Here is a 14594-nt window from a genome sequence, read left to right as displayed (position 1 = left end):
CAAAAATAAATAAACATTTAAAAAAAAAAAAAAAAAAGAAAGAAACATTGGGGCACCCGGGTGGCTCGGTCAGTTAAGCGTTCGACTTTGGCTCAGGTCATGATTTCACAGTTCATGAGTTCGAGCCCCACGTCGGGCTCTGTGCTGACAGCCCGGAGCCTGGAACCTGCCTCGGATTCTGTGTCTCCCCCTCTCTCTGTTCCTCCCCCACACGTGCTCTGTCTCTGTCTCAAAAACAAATAAATGTTAAAAATTAAAAATTTAAAAAAAACATTAAGAGAGATCATCTGTGACCAAGCTAGTACAGTGCCTGGCTCAGAGTCTGTGCCCTTCCCCCAGCTCTGCCCCTCTGGGCTGGGTCCACAGCTGCCCAGGGAAGCCCAGCCTGGGCATGGCTCACCCATAGAGAGGGGCTGATGTGGCAGGAATAACACAGCAGTCATGCCTTTACGCCCCTGTTGGGTGATCCCCATGGACCACTGCCCCCCACTGATCCCAGCTACTGTGCCACATGTCTGTCACCTTGCCTGTGACTCCGGGAGCCTTTCTGGTGCGTCTCTTCACCCAACGCAGGGCACAGCCAGGAATGAAAAGTCCGTTTAATCTCAACTGCCAACTCGGATTTGATTGGTGATGGCTGGCAGGTGCCCTGTGGAAAGATTCCGAGGGCCCCGCAGGCCCAGCAGTTAGAATGCCCTGATCAGCTAGTCATGCCTTCTGTGGGTGTGGATGGAGATGGGCTGGCTGGATGCCAGGTGTCCCTGCCTCCAGCTCCCAGTCACAGGCTGCGAAGCCAGGGTGTGCAAAGCTTGGCGTTCTGGTAACCCGACCCTTGGGATTTTAATCAAGGGAACAGAGTCCCAGAGAAAGACTGATTTTCCAAGTCCTCAAGCGCTCCCACTTCCCAGACCAGAGCTCATTGACTCAGTGCAATACACAGAGACTAGAGTGGGTAGGCATTTTGAAGAATAGAGGCACCGAGACGTTTAGGACAATGGAGAGGGGAGGTCGCCATGGCAGGGCGTGGGGGCAGAGATAAAGTTAGGAAGAACGGTTGAATCCCCCATGTACTTCTGCATACAGTAGGCACATAATAAAGGTTTGCTGAACAAATCACAACATGGAGCAAAATGACTGGTTGGCTTCTGAGTCCTGTTGGGGGCTCCGGTAGCCAGTCATAAAACATCCTGGGAACAGCATATGCTCCGTGGCCCTCCCGGCCACAGCTGTCCCCCGGCAGTTCCACATAAACAATGCACTCTCTCATCAGAGAGGAGCCCTTGCCTCCCCGAATTGGGATTTCCTAAGAGAAAGGTGACAGGGGAGGAGCCCCACTCCCCTTAAATACCATGATGCACTGAGAGCTTTATAGCTGCTATCTCAGATACACTGTAATCATCCGTAACAAACCAATGACTGAATAAATAAAACTTTCTGAGGGGGGCGTCATCCTTCCCATCTGACAGATTAGGAAACTGAGGCTGCAGGAGGTAGAAAAGCTCTCCTCTGACCTCTGAGCAAAGTGGCAGAGGACCCGGGGTTTGGATTCAGTTTGTGTCTACACCACAGCGCCCCTCAGAGGAGGCAGGGGATATTGTCCCTCTTGGCTTGTCGCCTCTGACCTCACAGCCCAGCCCTCGGCCTACTCCCTGGGTCATCTGTCCCAGTGCCAACTCGTGATTTCCTGACCTCTGATCACAACTCTGTCTGTAGCCCAAATCCAGCCCAAACCACACACTGTAAAAATTCTCTGAATAAAGTCTTGTCGAGAGAGAGAGAGACGTTTGCACAATCAGTAACTCCCAGGCTCCCCAGCATGGTCCTGCTCAGATAAGAAGAGTTACTACAGTGAGTTCAGGAGCCCCCTCACCTCCTCTGGGGTAACAAGGCTGACAGGGTTGCTCAGGCCAAACACTGTCAAACTCAGGTGGCGTTCAGTGCCCTGCACATGGTAGGTGCTCCCGGGAGCACATTTCTCACCTGGAAGCAGAGATAATGCACGAACCTTAAGAGTCAGGCAATTACATTCCAGTCCTGCCTCTGCTAATCTGGGCAAATAATTTCGCCTCTCTGAACCTCACTTTTCTCATCTGTAAGATGGGGGCCATTCTACTCACTCTGCTGGCTTGCTGGGAACCCTGGAGAAAGACTTGGGTCCGACAGGGCTCTAAGACGCACCAAGGCGTGGTGGAGGGGGGGAGAGAACCCCGAATAGTGCCCAAGGGCTTGACCACATCTAGCTCCAGTTCAAAGACATCTGTGAGGGGCTGGCAATGACAGTTCCCATCAGACCTTGAATGGATGATAAGGGTGATGTAAACAGGACCCCAGCTCCACAGATCCCTTCCTGCAGGATAAAGGATGTGTTGGGTGGCTTTATCTCTGTCAGGATGCAGTGGAGGGGATTCTGGGAGGAGAGAGTGTGGGCAGAGGAGGGAGGTAAGAAGCATGAGACGCAGGCTGGACAACGCAGGCCACTCCCAGGGCCAGAGATGCGGATTTTTCTGGCAGGTCCTGCCCAGAGTGGGAAGTGAGGCAGCAGATGTGCGCTCGGTATTCGCCCAGTGAAGCCTGGAGTTGGATCGTCGGCCACAGCTCCAGGAACAGTGTGCTCCTCTCCTCTGCACTCACAGCCCGGAAAACTCCATGAGTCTCGTGAGTTTTCAGCACCAGTCGTGAGCCGATCATTCCCCGCGTCCGTCTCCAGCCTGGACCTCTCCCCTAACCTCCAGAGTCCTATCCAGCCTCTCTCTTGCTCTCTCCCCAAGGATCTTCCAGATCCTCCAGCTTTCTACACCCAAGACTGAGCTCCGGGTTTTCTCCCCAGGCTTCTCCTTCTCAAATAACCGCGGCTCTTTCCTTCCAGGTGCTCAGGCCAGACCTCAGAGTCATCCCTGACCCCGCAGTCATAGCCTTCCATCAGCTCGCCCCCTGGACTCTGCTCGCAAACTATATCGACAATCCGACCCCTCATCACCAGTTCCTCTGCTCTACCCTGGACCCATCTCCCACCGTCTCTCACCTCACCAGGATGCTTCCAGAGCCTCCTAACTGGGCTCTCTGTCCCCCTCCCCACACGCAGAGAAGTTTTACCAAGCTTTGCCCTGGATATAATGTTAATTTAAATATTAATTAACAGTGCCCAGGAGGACACAAGTGAACATTGGAGAGTCACTCTTTCCTCTTCCCCCTTCGATTCTGCCAAACGGTCATCTCATGTGGAGGGAGTGTCGAAAGTCTGCTCCCCACCCCCCCAAAAGAGCACAAACCTTCAATGTGGGGCCGCCTTCTAACACCCACTGTGAGCATCCTGGGGGCAGTGCAGGGAAGGGTCTGCCACAGCATCGTCTTCTCTCCCTACACCCAGCCCCTAGAAGCTCTAGAAGCTTCTAGAGCCCCACACCGGGAGCTGATGCTCTCTGAGACCAGTAAGCCCTGGCCAGCGCTTTATATACTGGAAAGAGACACAGAGGGGCTCATGCTCACGCTCCAGATCCTCCAGCCATACTCTAGGGCTCCTCTGAGTACCCCTGTTTCACAGAGGAGGAAACTGAGGCGCACAGTGATTTGTTCAGTTTCATTCAGCTAGGAACTGGCAGACCTGAGACCTGAACCCCAGGCCCTTCTGAGTCGGGAGGCTCCTTAGCGCTTTTCATTGGTTTCTTCCTGAGGCCAAGCCCTGCAGAGACGTGCCAGCCCAGGGAACAGAGGAGAGCATCGGTTGGTTGTGAACTTCTCAGACACGCCCAAATCACCCCACAAGGGACCAATCACCTCAGCCAGACCCCTGAAGGTAGGTGTGCCAGGTAAACTGAGGCAGCCTGGGCTCTGGATAAGAGCTGAGCTCCTGGTTGGGCAGTTGGCCCAGAGAACATTGTTTCGATGGCTAGTTGAGTGGTGGCCTAATTTCATCCTCTGCAAAGACTACGTTTTCTATACAGGGTCACTCTCCACCTGTATGCCCTGTCAACTGACTCTTTCCTTCCTGCTGTGGTCCGCTGTGAGGACCCTAATGGCCCCTGTGGATTTCTTTCCTCCAGCAGGCACCCTGAACCACAGCAGAGGTGGTGGGGATCTTGGAGACCCTGAGAAGCACCAGGGAGTCAGACGAGGGGGCTTTGAAGTGACAGACCCGGCTTCACATCTTAGTTGTGACACAAACCAGCTGAGTGACCAAGGATAGGTCACTTAACCTCTCTGAGCTTCCGTTTCCTCCCGTGTCACTGGAGGGACTGCACTCCCAGGTCAGCACTGACCGCCAAATTCCTAGAGGAGGCCCAGTGAACAGGTGGGAGTGCTTCCCATCCACCCCCCCCCCACCCCCCCCGCTGCCCCCCACCGCTCTAGCCTCACCTGTGGTCAGCATTTCCGTTCATGAGAGCAGTTCCCTCATTATCAAACAAAGAAACTGAAGCTGAGAGGTGCAGTGGCTGGCCCAAGCAACCCGGTGAACTAGTGGTATGGTCAGGATTAAAATCCTGACTCCCCAGATCAGGGCTCCCACCCCCTCTTTCAATAATGACCTTGGCTAAGAGGAAAAGGCAGGATTCTCCTCTGAGCGCCCAGTCTTGGCCTCAAATGGCCACAAGAGGGCGCCGTGGGAATTCCTCGGGGTCTCTTGCGCTTCCCAGGGAAGGAGCCTTTCAGTTTCAACCTTCATGGCCTCCCTGGCTTGCAGCCCGAGGCTCCTGCCCCTCAAGAACTCTGACCAAAGCCCCCCTTCCACACCCCAGCACTTTGAAGATATTCCAGAGCCCCTGCTCATTCTTCTCCCCTGTCTCCACCCTCCACCCGCCCCCCCATCCCAGGATTATGTATCCCCCTTTTCCTGAGTAGATGTGGGATCCTTAGAAACCCCATGTTGTTTTTGTCAAGCAGGTGGTTCACACTGGGCTTCAGGATCCACCCACACTCCCATCATTCTATCCACAAACATCTGCTCAGCACCTGCCGGGTGGGAGGAGGGCGGAGGGGACCCATCAGAATCATCCTCTGACTCATGGGGGGCGTAGACTAGTAGGGGGGGACGGAGTTAGTTATAACATGTGATGACACGATGCGCCTTAGTATGTTAGCTGGGAAGCAAGCAGAAGGAGGGTGTTACCCCTGGGAAGCAAGGGACTTGGGCAAAGAAGGCCTACATTTCCGAAGGAGGGACCCCCACCCCCAATGCTGGACACAGTCTTCTCATCTGTAAATGGGGACAATAATACCTGTTCTTCCATTCCCTCAAAGAATGAAAGAATAAGCTCTGGTGTGAATAAAAATGGAAGCAGGCTGGACACTGAAATACCATGTGGACATGCGGGGTGTATATTTCAGCACCAGCATTTTTGTCCCTTCCCAGCAAGCGCTGGTTGGCCGTTGGCTATATCCAGTCAGCTCGCACTTCACATTCTCCCACACGCACAGTCCCTCGCTTGACCCGCTCACAGATGCATTCGCCACTCGAGCTCCTGGGTGACTGATGAGAGTCCCCAGGGGGCTCCTGCTGCTGGCCCTGCCAGGGCCACCCTCCCCTCTTCCTTACCTTGGTTTTTCGTGAGTCGTTTTCAGGTCCTTGCCTAAGGCTTGTTAAAATCAGAGCCAGAAGGAAGACAAGCCGGTGACGCTGGAGGCCATCTCGGAGCTCCTAGAAGATTGAAATCTGCAAAAGTGACCCCAGGCAGCTGTGGGCACACTGCCCCCTGCTCCCACAGGGTGCTGGCCAGGAAGAGTCTGGGGTGAAGAACGCTGTTTGTATGTTGGCATTGCTTGGTCCCCCCCTTTCCATCTTGTCAGACAACACAAATGACAAGCTATTTCCAAGTTTCCCTCTCCAAACAGGGTCCTCCGGGTCTGGGGTGACAGTGGAGTGAGAGGTGAGCCCCTGCACGCCCCAGCAGCCCCCCTCCACAGCCTCAGAAGACTGCTCTAGACATCACAGAAAGCACATTCACGTTCCAGGACCCCTGGTCCTTGCAGGACGTAACACTTGGTTTTGTCTTCCCTCCTTGCCTTGCCATGCCTAACCAGGTTTGTAATTCTCTGATTCTTCTGAACACACACTTCCTCCAGAGAGCATTCTCTGAGAGCAGGGTGGAGTTGCTGCTTCCTAAAGACAAAGCCTCGGGGGGGGGGGGCGGGGTGTCTGGGTCCAGGATCAAACGCTCAGCAGGGTTTGGTGGAGGGGGGCAAGGACTTACCCTCCCTGGCCAAGGAGAACATGGGGCAGCTCAACAGTAGATTCATGTGTCTACCATGCTCCCTTTCCAGACCCCTTTCCTCTGACCGTTGCCCTAAATACCCATTTTAGCCCGATTCCAGCTGGACTTGAAGGTTGAGGCAATCGGGGGGGTGTCAGAATTGTCTAAAAACAGTGCTGTGAAGGATGGGCAGAGATAGATACACTTAAGCATTCTTGGTATGAGTGTGAGTTGCTATCGCCTTTTTGGAGGGTCTGTTGGCAGCGTCTCTTAAAATAGGAAATAGGTCTGCCCTTAGAGTTCCAAGAGTCAATTCTACAGGAATATGGGCACATGGGCGCAAAGAGTTGTGCCCAAGGATGTTTGCGGAACTGTGCCCGAGGGTGTGTGTTCACAACTGCAAGAAACACACAAAAGGAAAGACAAAAAGACAAAGACTTGAAATGTACACAGTACTGTAGCACAGAATGTTTTGTAGCCACTGATAGAATGTCCTGAGGCTACAGGTGCTGACTTAGCAAGAAGGACCTCAAGATGGATGGTTTCATGAAAAAAAATAAAATAAAATAAAGCTCAGAGTTAGGTGTATCGTATGACCCCATTTATGTTAAAAATAAAAAAAAACAAAGAAAGAAGAAAAGGTAAAGTAAAAGGGGCTGCTTGGGGAAAGTGTGGGAGGGAGGCACCCCAAACTGATAACAGTGGTGATTTATGAAAGGTTGTAGGACGGGAGAGGCTTGAAGGGGGTTTCATTTTTTAGTTTATAAACTTCCATTTAAAATTTTTTTTCTCAATGAGCACATAGGTATGTATCATGATTTCGCCTCGAATATTTATATGTGATTTTGCTCAGCATAGTCCTGCTCAGAACCTCTGAAGTAGGTTGACAGTATAATCATTCAACAACAAACATTTCCCACGTGAGCCTCTGCTCCACACAGCTCGGAGCTGGGTCCCGAGGACAGGAGACACCGTCTCCACAGAGAAAGGCACGTGAAGGGGAAAGGACCTTACAGCACGACAGAATCTATGACAGGGTTTTCACAGGAACAGGAAGCAGGTATGATCCATTTCCCTGGGTGAAAGTAAGGGAGGCTTCTTGGAGGAAGTGGTGCTTTGTAGTCTTGGGGATGATTGGGGTGTATCAGATGCATCAGTGGGAGAAGAGTGGGGGAGTCTTGTGGGGAAAAGCATTGCAGGAGAGGAGATGTGAATGTCTGGTACATTTCAGGGATCACAGTGGGAAGGCGATGAGATGAGAAGGGGCAGGACAAGGACAGAGACAGGGCTGAGCTTTCCACCGATGCACTCTGATGTGCAGGGGTTCAGCCAGCTGCCAGCAGGGGGCGCTGAACCCCCTCAAACCGCAGAATCTGGAGCCCGCGGGGGGGGAGGGGGTGTGTGTGGGGGGGATTTGGTCACAGGGCTTCCTGTGGCCTGTGGTGCAGGACGCTGGGCTCTCAGGGCCCCAGGCTGGATGCTGAAGGCAGGCGGGTGGACAGAGACCTTGCCACAGACAGTGACCGCCTGCATGAGGATGGGGGGGGATGCGTTGGGAGGGCACCTGCCCTGTCCCACTGAGAGACCACCGGGCCACTGGCCGTGCCCTAGAAGGCCACTCCCGAGCTTCTGCAGCGCGGCCTGGGACTTGAGACAGGCCAACACAGTGATTTCATGGATGATGTTGCTTCCTTTCCCAATGCGCGTATTTGGGTTTAAAAGGAGAGTCCACTTCCAGAAGAGTGTGAGTACGCGGTGACACAGGAGGCTGTGACCACAGGAAAAGAATGACTGGAGTCAAGGACAGCAGACACGGGGTGCCCTGAAGGCTGAGTCAGCGTGGAGTGTCTGTGGTGTGGCTGACTGCTGTCAGCCCATCCTGTCTGCCCCCCTGCCCCCCTTCTCTCTCTCTCTCTCTCTCTCTCAATCAGCTCTTCGCTCCGCCCCTCCCAAGCCCTCACTCCTGGGGCCTAGACTCCCAGTCCTGAGTCCTTCCCCTGACATCCGGCAGATCCACCTGGAGCACTGCTCTGTGCCCGGTCTTCTTGGGGACGCTGGGCCACGACGGGAGACAGACACTAAGCACAGCAGGGCTTCAGGCAGTGATGGCCCCACGCAGGAAACGAAACAGGGCCATGGGACAGATCGGCAAAGGCCTTTCTGGGGAGGGGACGTCAAACTGAGATCTCAGTGTCCAGATGGAGCCAGACATGAGAGTAGCAATGTCCCAGAGAGAGAGTCCCTGAGGCGGGAATGAGTATGGGGCTTTCAAGAGAAAGGAAAAATTGAAGGGGACCCCTAGACTTTTGGCTGAGCAACCAGTTTGAATGGCAAGGCTGATTGCCGAGAACAGGAAGGCAGCAGAAGACATGAGGTGGTAGGACCCTGAGTGTCAGAGGTGCGGCTGGAATGTCACATGGGCAGCTGGGAATATGAGCTTGGATTCCCAGGGAGAGCTCAAGCGAGAGGCTCCGTGGTGGGCAGGTGTCCAAGGCCTGGAGGTAGGTGAGGTTGCTGCCTGGTCTTAACTTACAAGGGTGACTCAGTGGCAACACAGAAGCCAATGCCATTGAAAGAAAATTTTAGTGTTACTCCCTAGGAACAGGAGGCTGCAGGCGGCATGCAGGGAAGAAGTTCAAGATCGGAGACTTTGAATAATTCGGGCAGGCTTGGGATGCAGGGGTGGTCTCCAGCTGTCGGAGGACCTGGCCCTGGGTGCTGAAGGCAGGGGAATATCAGCGTGGTGTGGGGGAGGGCTGGATATTCGAGTGGCTGGGGTGTGGGCCGGGGAGGCTTCGTGGTAGGGTGTCCTCGCCCCCAGGAAAGCTGGACCACAGGAAGCCGTAGACAGCTTTGCTGTTAGTTTGGCCCTGTGATTGATTCATGTCCAACAGACAGAAACAGAATGCAAGAAGAGAGAGAACAGTTGTCCAGGGGACAAGGGACGAGTGAGGGGCCGGGCCCCAGCCCCAGGCGCACAGTATGAGTTAGAGGAGGGGGAAGGGAAGGAGAATGAGGAGTGAATGCCAGGAGAGCCCCACGGTGCCTTAGCCTCAAGGGAGGAAGGCATTCAGTTCAAAGGAAGCGACCAGCTGTGGCCGATGCTGCTGACAGGTCAGGGAGAGCTGAGACCTTGCTTCTGGGAGCCTGGAGGCCCTGGGTGACCGGGACACGGGTGGTACCGGGATGTGCTTCCCAGTTCTGGCTCCTACTCCCCCTGGAGCATCCGGGTCGGTCCACACCCCCCCCCCACCCCTGTGAGTACCTCAATTGTATCCCAAAGGTCATGTGGGGTCCTTGAGGGGCCGTCCACAAGTGAGGGACACCACTGGGGAGGTCAACTGGGGCTAGGTGGAGGGTGGGTTCAGAGAGGGCCCCGCTGGATCTGGGAGGTCTGGAATAAGGGACGGCAGAGCCCTGGGTGGGGGCAGCAGCGTGGGGACAGTGTCAGGAGGCCTCAGCGCTGCTCCGTCAGGGAGGTGAGGGACAGATTCTTGAGCAGAGTGCGGCTTGGAGCTGGGGCCCGGGGGCAGGTGGGCCAGCCAAGCAGAAAGAAGAAGGAGGGTGTCCTTGCCCCCCCCAGACTGCTCCCCCCTACACTGCCCCCCCAACTCGGTCCACATAGCACTTCTCTGAAGTCGTCCGGGGAGACACTGCCAGGGCCCTGGAGTCCACACTGTCCTTCGTTTTGCTGCTTTTGTACATGTCATGCCCTGTACCTAGAGCCGCATTACTTCTTCCTGGCAAACTCCTGCTCATCCTTCAAGACCCAGCCCAAGTATTGCCCCCTTCAAGAAACCTTCCAGAACCACCCATTGTCCAGGATTGACCCCTCGGAGCACCCACGGCCTGGGCTCTGATCTGTCTGGGTCTTTGTTGTTCTATGTCACCCACTCCCTCGCCTCTCTCCCTCAGAGGCCAGGGAAGGACGCTTCCTACGGCGGCCCCAACAAGATCACATGTCCTGCCCTGATGCCGTTTCTGTCCCCAGCCCATCTCATGGCCTCAGGTCCCCTTGACAAGCAAGTTAAACAGAGCAAGTTCAGCTGACCCAGCCCTGCCTTGAACCTCAATGTTTTCAAGCATTTTAGGCAGAAAGAGGGGCTTGTCACTAGGGGGGAGGAACTTGACAAGTAGAAACACAGCCAGCACCTGATCCCCACTGGCATGGGGTGGGGGGTGAGGGAGCCTTTCCTCAGTAAAATCGCAGGTGCGCTCGGGTGTCTGGGATGTCAGTACCACGACGGTGACAAGAATGCCTTTTCTTGACTCAGCGTGTCTTAGAGAAGGTTCTTCCTGATCCCTCCTCCTATAGATATGGAGACTGAGGTGCAGAGAAGGTCCTGGCCCAGGGTCCCTAGGCAGTTGAGGGCAGAGCCCTTCCTCTGGGGAGCAGGGTGTGGGTTTGGCTCAGAGCTCAGAGCTGGCCTGTGTTGTGGCCCACGTAGGACACACAAATGGGTGCCGAATCCGTATTAACCAGTGGTTTACTAACAGCAGCTCCAACTCATGGAGCGTGTACTGTGCGCCCTGGCATTCACCGCTACGCGTGGAGGGTGGGCAGCTTAAGGGTCAGCCCAGTGCTCCTGATGCCCAGACGGGGCCAGGGCCGTCTGATGCCCTCAGGGTCTGGGCCAGCAGGAGCGGTTCTCCCAAGGCGCCCCCTGGTGGAGGAGAGTGGCATCCCCTCCCCCTTTCCTCCCAGATGGACAGCCGCCAGGGCAGTTTTCACTGCTACCTGCCTCTAGCTGGGCCTGTGTAGGGATTCCAAGTTCAAGGGTAGACGAGGGGTAGAGGTCATTCTGCAAGAGACGTCATTAGTCTGCAACATACTGGGGCCTCTAGCAGGGTGGTCAGCCCGCAAGGAGGAGAGAAGGGAGGCTTGACCCAGTGGGGGTTGAGAGGGTGGGCTCTAGGCGGGAAAGGGGGTAGCTAGCAGCCCCCTTGGGTGGGGAGGACCACTGGCAAGTGGGGTGACTCACCTGAGGGAGACCGGGCACCCAGGACAAGAGTACGGGAGGGGAGGCGAGGGCCCCGTGATCCCTGCCTGCAAACCCTTCCCCCTGTAAAGCACCTGGCCTGGCGACATGGCTTCCCCCGGTGGCCCCATTGTGGTCTGTCAGGAACCCAGCACTGGCTGCCAGCCTGAGCCTCTGGGTCTCCCAGTCCAGAAGCCGGGCTGCCTCAGCTCCAGAGCCCATCCCCGGCATGGACTGGAAGGAACCCACCGCAGTTCAGGGTCCTGGAGATGCAGGACCGCAGCGCCCCCACCTCCCCTTAGAGACCTTGCAGGCACCTCTTTTACGACAGCTTCAGACGCGATGCTGCCGCGACACCAGAGGTGAAAGCCAAGGGCAGCCCTTCCGCCTGCAGCCTGCTAGCCCTGCTCGGCCACCCAAGCAGGAGTCACTTGTGAGCTGGGGCTCACACCACAGAGGCTGGGGCTGCAGGGCATGTCTGTCATGCGTTAGGAGTCGCAGCAGCTATTTTCAGCTTCTGTACCAAGGACGTTTGGCTTTCCTGAGTCATCTCTGATTTGGTGAGAAGCCTGACGCAGGCAGGGAGGACATCACCACGAGCGAAGATGCATGAGAAAGGGTGGTGGCACAAGGCCACCTCTGGGTGGGTCGTTCATGGCACACACGGTCCGAAGGTGGAGCCTCAGATCCCAGACCTTGGGCCTGCCCCACCTCTGGAGCCCCCATCGGCCCCCACGACCAAGGAGAGTCACACACACATTCTCCCCAGCTCCAGTCCCCCCGCCCAGGATGCAAAAGAACAAAGAGTAAAAAGTGATTCTCACCCCCTCCCCTGCTCCAGCCTCCTGGGTCCCCTCCCTGGACGCAGCCTCTATCTCCGGTTCCTGGCGGGTCCTTCCGGAGACGGTCCAGGCAACTCCAGGCTGCTGGGTGTAGACCCAGTCTGCAACTCCTTCCAGCGTGTATACATTTGTCCACAGATGGTAGCACGCTCCGTCGGACCACCGGGCCACGGGATCAGTCCACGTCAGTGTGTAAATGAGCTCCTCATTCTTTTTATCAGTCGCATAAAGTCAGGCTCTTAACGGGTATCCCCAATTCTGGTCTCCCCCACCTGAAGCCAGAGTCCTGTTTCCAAGGCAGGTGCCCTGCCATGGTCTTTAACTGCCCCTAAACTCTACTCATTCATAATTGTGTCATCAGTTACTTAAAGCACCAGAGTTTGTGAAGGATTTCATTTTTTTTTTTTCCTGAAGGAATGACGGCAGTTGTAACGTTATTGCTGTAATAATACCAGAATAGGTTAGGAATCTTCCGACGCATGGAATAGAAATAGTGCCCAACTCTCTTAAACGAAAGGGGAAGTTTATTGGCTCTTGTAAGCTGGGAAGTGGAGAGTAGAGTCAGCTTGGAGGGATGGCCGGCTCCAGAATCCAGACGATGTCATCGGGACCAGGTTGGTCTTTAATTCTTCCGTATCCTCCCCTCTGGAGGCTTATGCTCCAGGATTGCCTGTGGCAGGCTGGGCACCAGTTCTGTCCCCACCTCGTCTCGACCTTCAGGTCTAGGAAGTACGAATAAGAATCTCTTTTCCAGAAGTCTAAGCGACAGCTTCCCTTCGTCTCTGTAACAGCTCGGCAAGGCTACGCTACAATGACAAATAGATCCCAAAATTATGTTATATTGTGTTACCATATATATTACATTGTATCATGTGGTATTATCTGTGTTATGGAATATGATTTTCTTATATAAACTATATAAGTACATTTCACTTTCATGTCATATCCAGGTGGAGACTCCTGGTCTCTTCTCCATCAGGTTGCTCAAGGATTCTGGCTCTTTCCATCCTGTGGTCCACCGTCTTCTAAGGCAGGAGTCTGTAGCTTTTTCTGTAAAGGGCCAGATGGTAAATATTTTAGGCTTTGAGGGTCTCTGTCACATAGACATTGTCTCCTCCTCCTCCTCCTTCTCCTCCCCCCCCCCTCCTCCTTTTTTATAACCCTTTGAAAATATAAAAAACATTCTGAGGCACCTGGGTGACTCAGTCAGTTAAGCATCTGACTCTCGGTTTTGTCTCAGGTCATGATCTCCTGGTTCATGGGATCAAGCCCTGCATCGGGCTCTGCGCTGACAGCATGGAGCCTGCTAGAGATTCTGTCTCTCCCTCTCTCTTTGCCCCTCCCCCACTCATGCTGGCTCTCTCTCTAAAAAAATAAATAAACATTAAAAAGTTAAAAAATATATATAAAAATCATTCTTAGCTGTGGGTCAGGCAAAAACGGTGTCCCACAGACCACACTTGGCCCACAGGCCTTAGGTGGCTGCCCCTGGCCCTAGAGCCTTGTCATCTGCCCCTAGGCAGTGGAAGGGCAAAGAAAAATCAGTAGCAGATACTCCTGCTTCTAAGCCTCCACTCAGCAGCCACAGGCATCTCTTCACCTCATGCTCCATCACGCAGCCCCAGTCACAGGGCCACACCGATCTTGGCGTCTGCACAGGAAGAACAGGAGCTGGGTTCTAGTCTCACTGGCTTTCATAAAGTCGCACGATTATTATTTAATGAACTGGTGGGTGTATCGGTTAGTTTTTGCTGCATAACAAAACTGTCTTAGTTTCCCTAGGGCCAGTGTAACAAGGAACCGCCAACTGGCTGGTTTAAAAGCACAGAAATGTATTCTCTCACCATTCTGGAGGCCAGAAGTCTGACATCAAGGTGCCAGCAAGGCCACGCTCCCTGTGAAATTTCTGGGTGATAATCCTTCCCTGCCATCCCCTAGCTTCTGGGGGTTCCTTAGCTTGTGGCCACATCACGTGACCTTCTCCCTGTGCCTCCTCCCTGTTTCTGTCTCCAGAGCTCCCTCTCCTTTCTCTTAAGGACATCAGTCATCGGATCTAAAGCCCACCCCCATCTGGTATGACCTCATCTTAACTTGCTTACGTCCGCAAAGACTCTATTTCTGATGAAGGTCACAGCCTCAGATACACGGGGTTAGAGCTTCAACATACCTTCCTGAGAGACACAATTCAACCCATTACACAGGCCATGCAGGCTTCCCACTCCAGAATTCCCACCCTCTCCACACCCCACGTTATGTGCACCATGCTTGCAATGCACCCTGACCTTGCTGCAGGAGCAAGGCACCAGGTAGGTTTCAGAGACGGAGTCCACTGGTTGTACCCGATTCCAGGTAATGAGCACTCTGTCCCTGGAGGTGTGAAAGCCAGACTGAGTTTGAGAGTCACTCAATTGAAGGAACTTAACTCGCATGTATTAACAAAGTGAGGCTACTGGGCTCGGTGCCGAAAACTGAGATGATTACAGCCCTCCAGGGAGATAAACAAAAAAACAATTGCCTCAAAATGTGGTCAGTGCAATTGTAGGAGGGGAAAAGCACCAAAGGCTAAAGGAAGCCAGAGGTGGGAGAGA

At 54.3% G+C, this 14594-nt stretch overlaps 1 protein-coding gene across 2 annotated transcripts in view; it reads right to left on the bottom strand.

Annotated features, from left to right (window-relative positions):
* The window catches only part of FAM181A (family with sequence similarity 181 member A), an 8180-nt gene extending 7565 nt beyond the window's left edge, over positions 1–615 (bottom strand). The window contains exon 1 of one of the 2 annotated variants that reach the window (XM_040478122.1): positions 523–615. The gene's annotated coding sequence lies outside the window, so the exon portion shown is untranslated. The remainder of the gene's footprint in view (positions 1–522) is intronic. The other variant, XM_040478124.1, reaches the window with a different exon arrangement.
* Positions 616–14594: the final 13979 nt, after the last annotated feature.

Source organism: Herpailurus yagouaroundi, unplaced genomic scaffold (genome assembly GCF_014898765.1).
Source record: "Herpailurus yagouaroundi ecotype Mexico unplaced genomic scaffold, PumYag 141, whole genome shotgun sequence".
NCBI lineage: Eukaryota > Metazoa > Chordata > Mammalia > Carnivora > Felidae > Herpailurus > Herpailurus yagouaroundi.
Note: the sequence above shows the minus strand (reverse complement) of the source record. Positions and strands in the feature narration are given on the sequence as shown.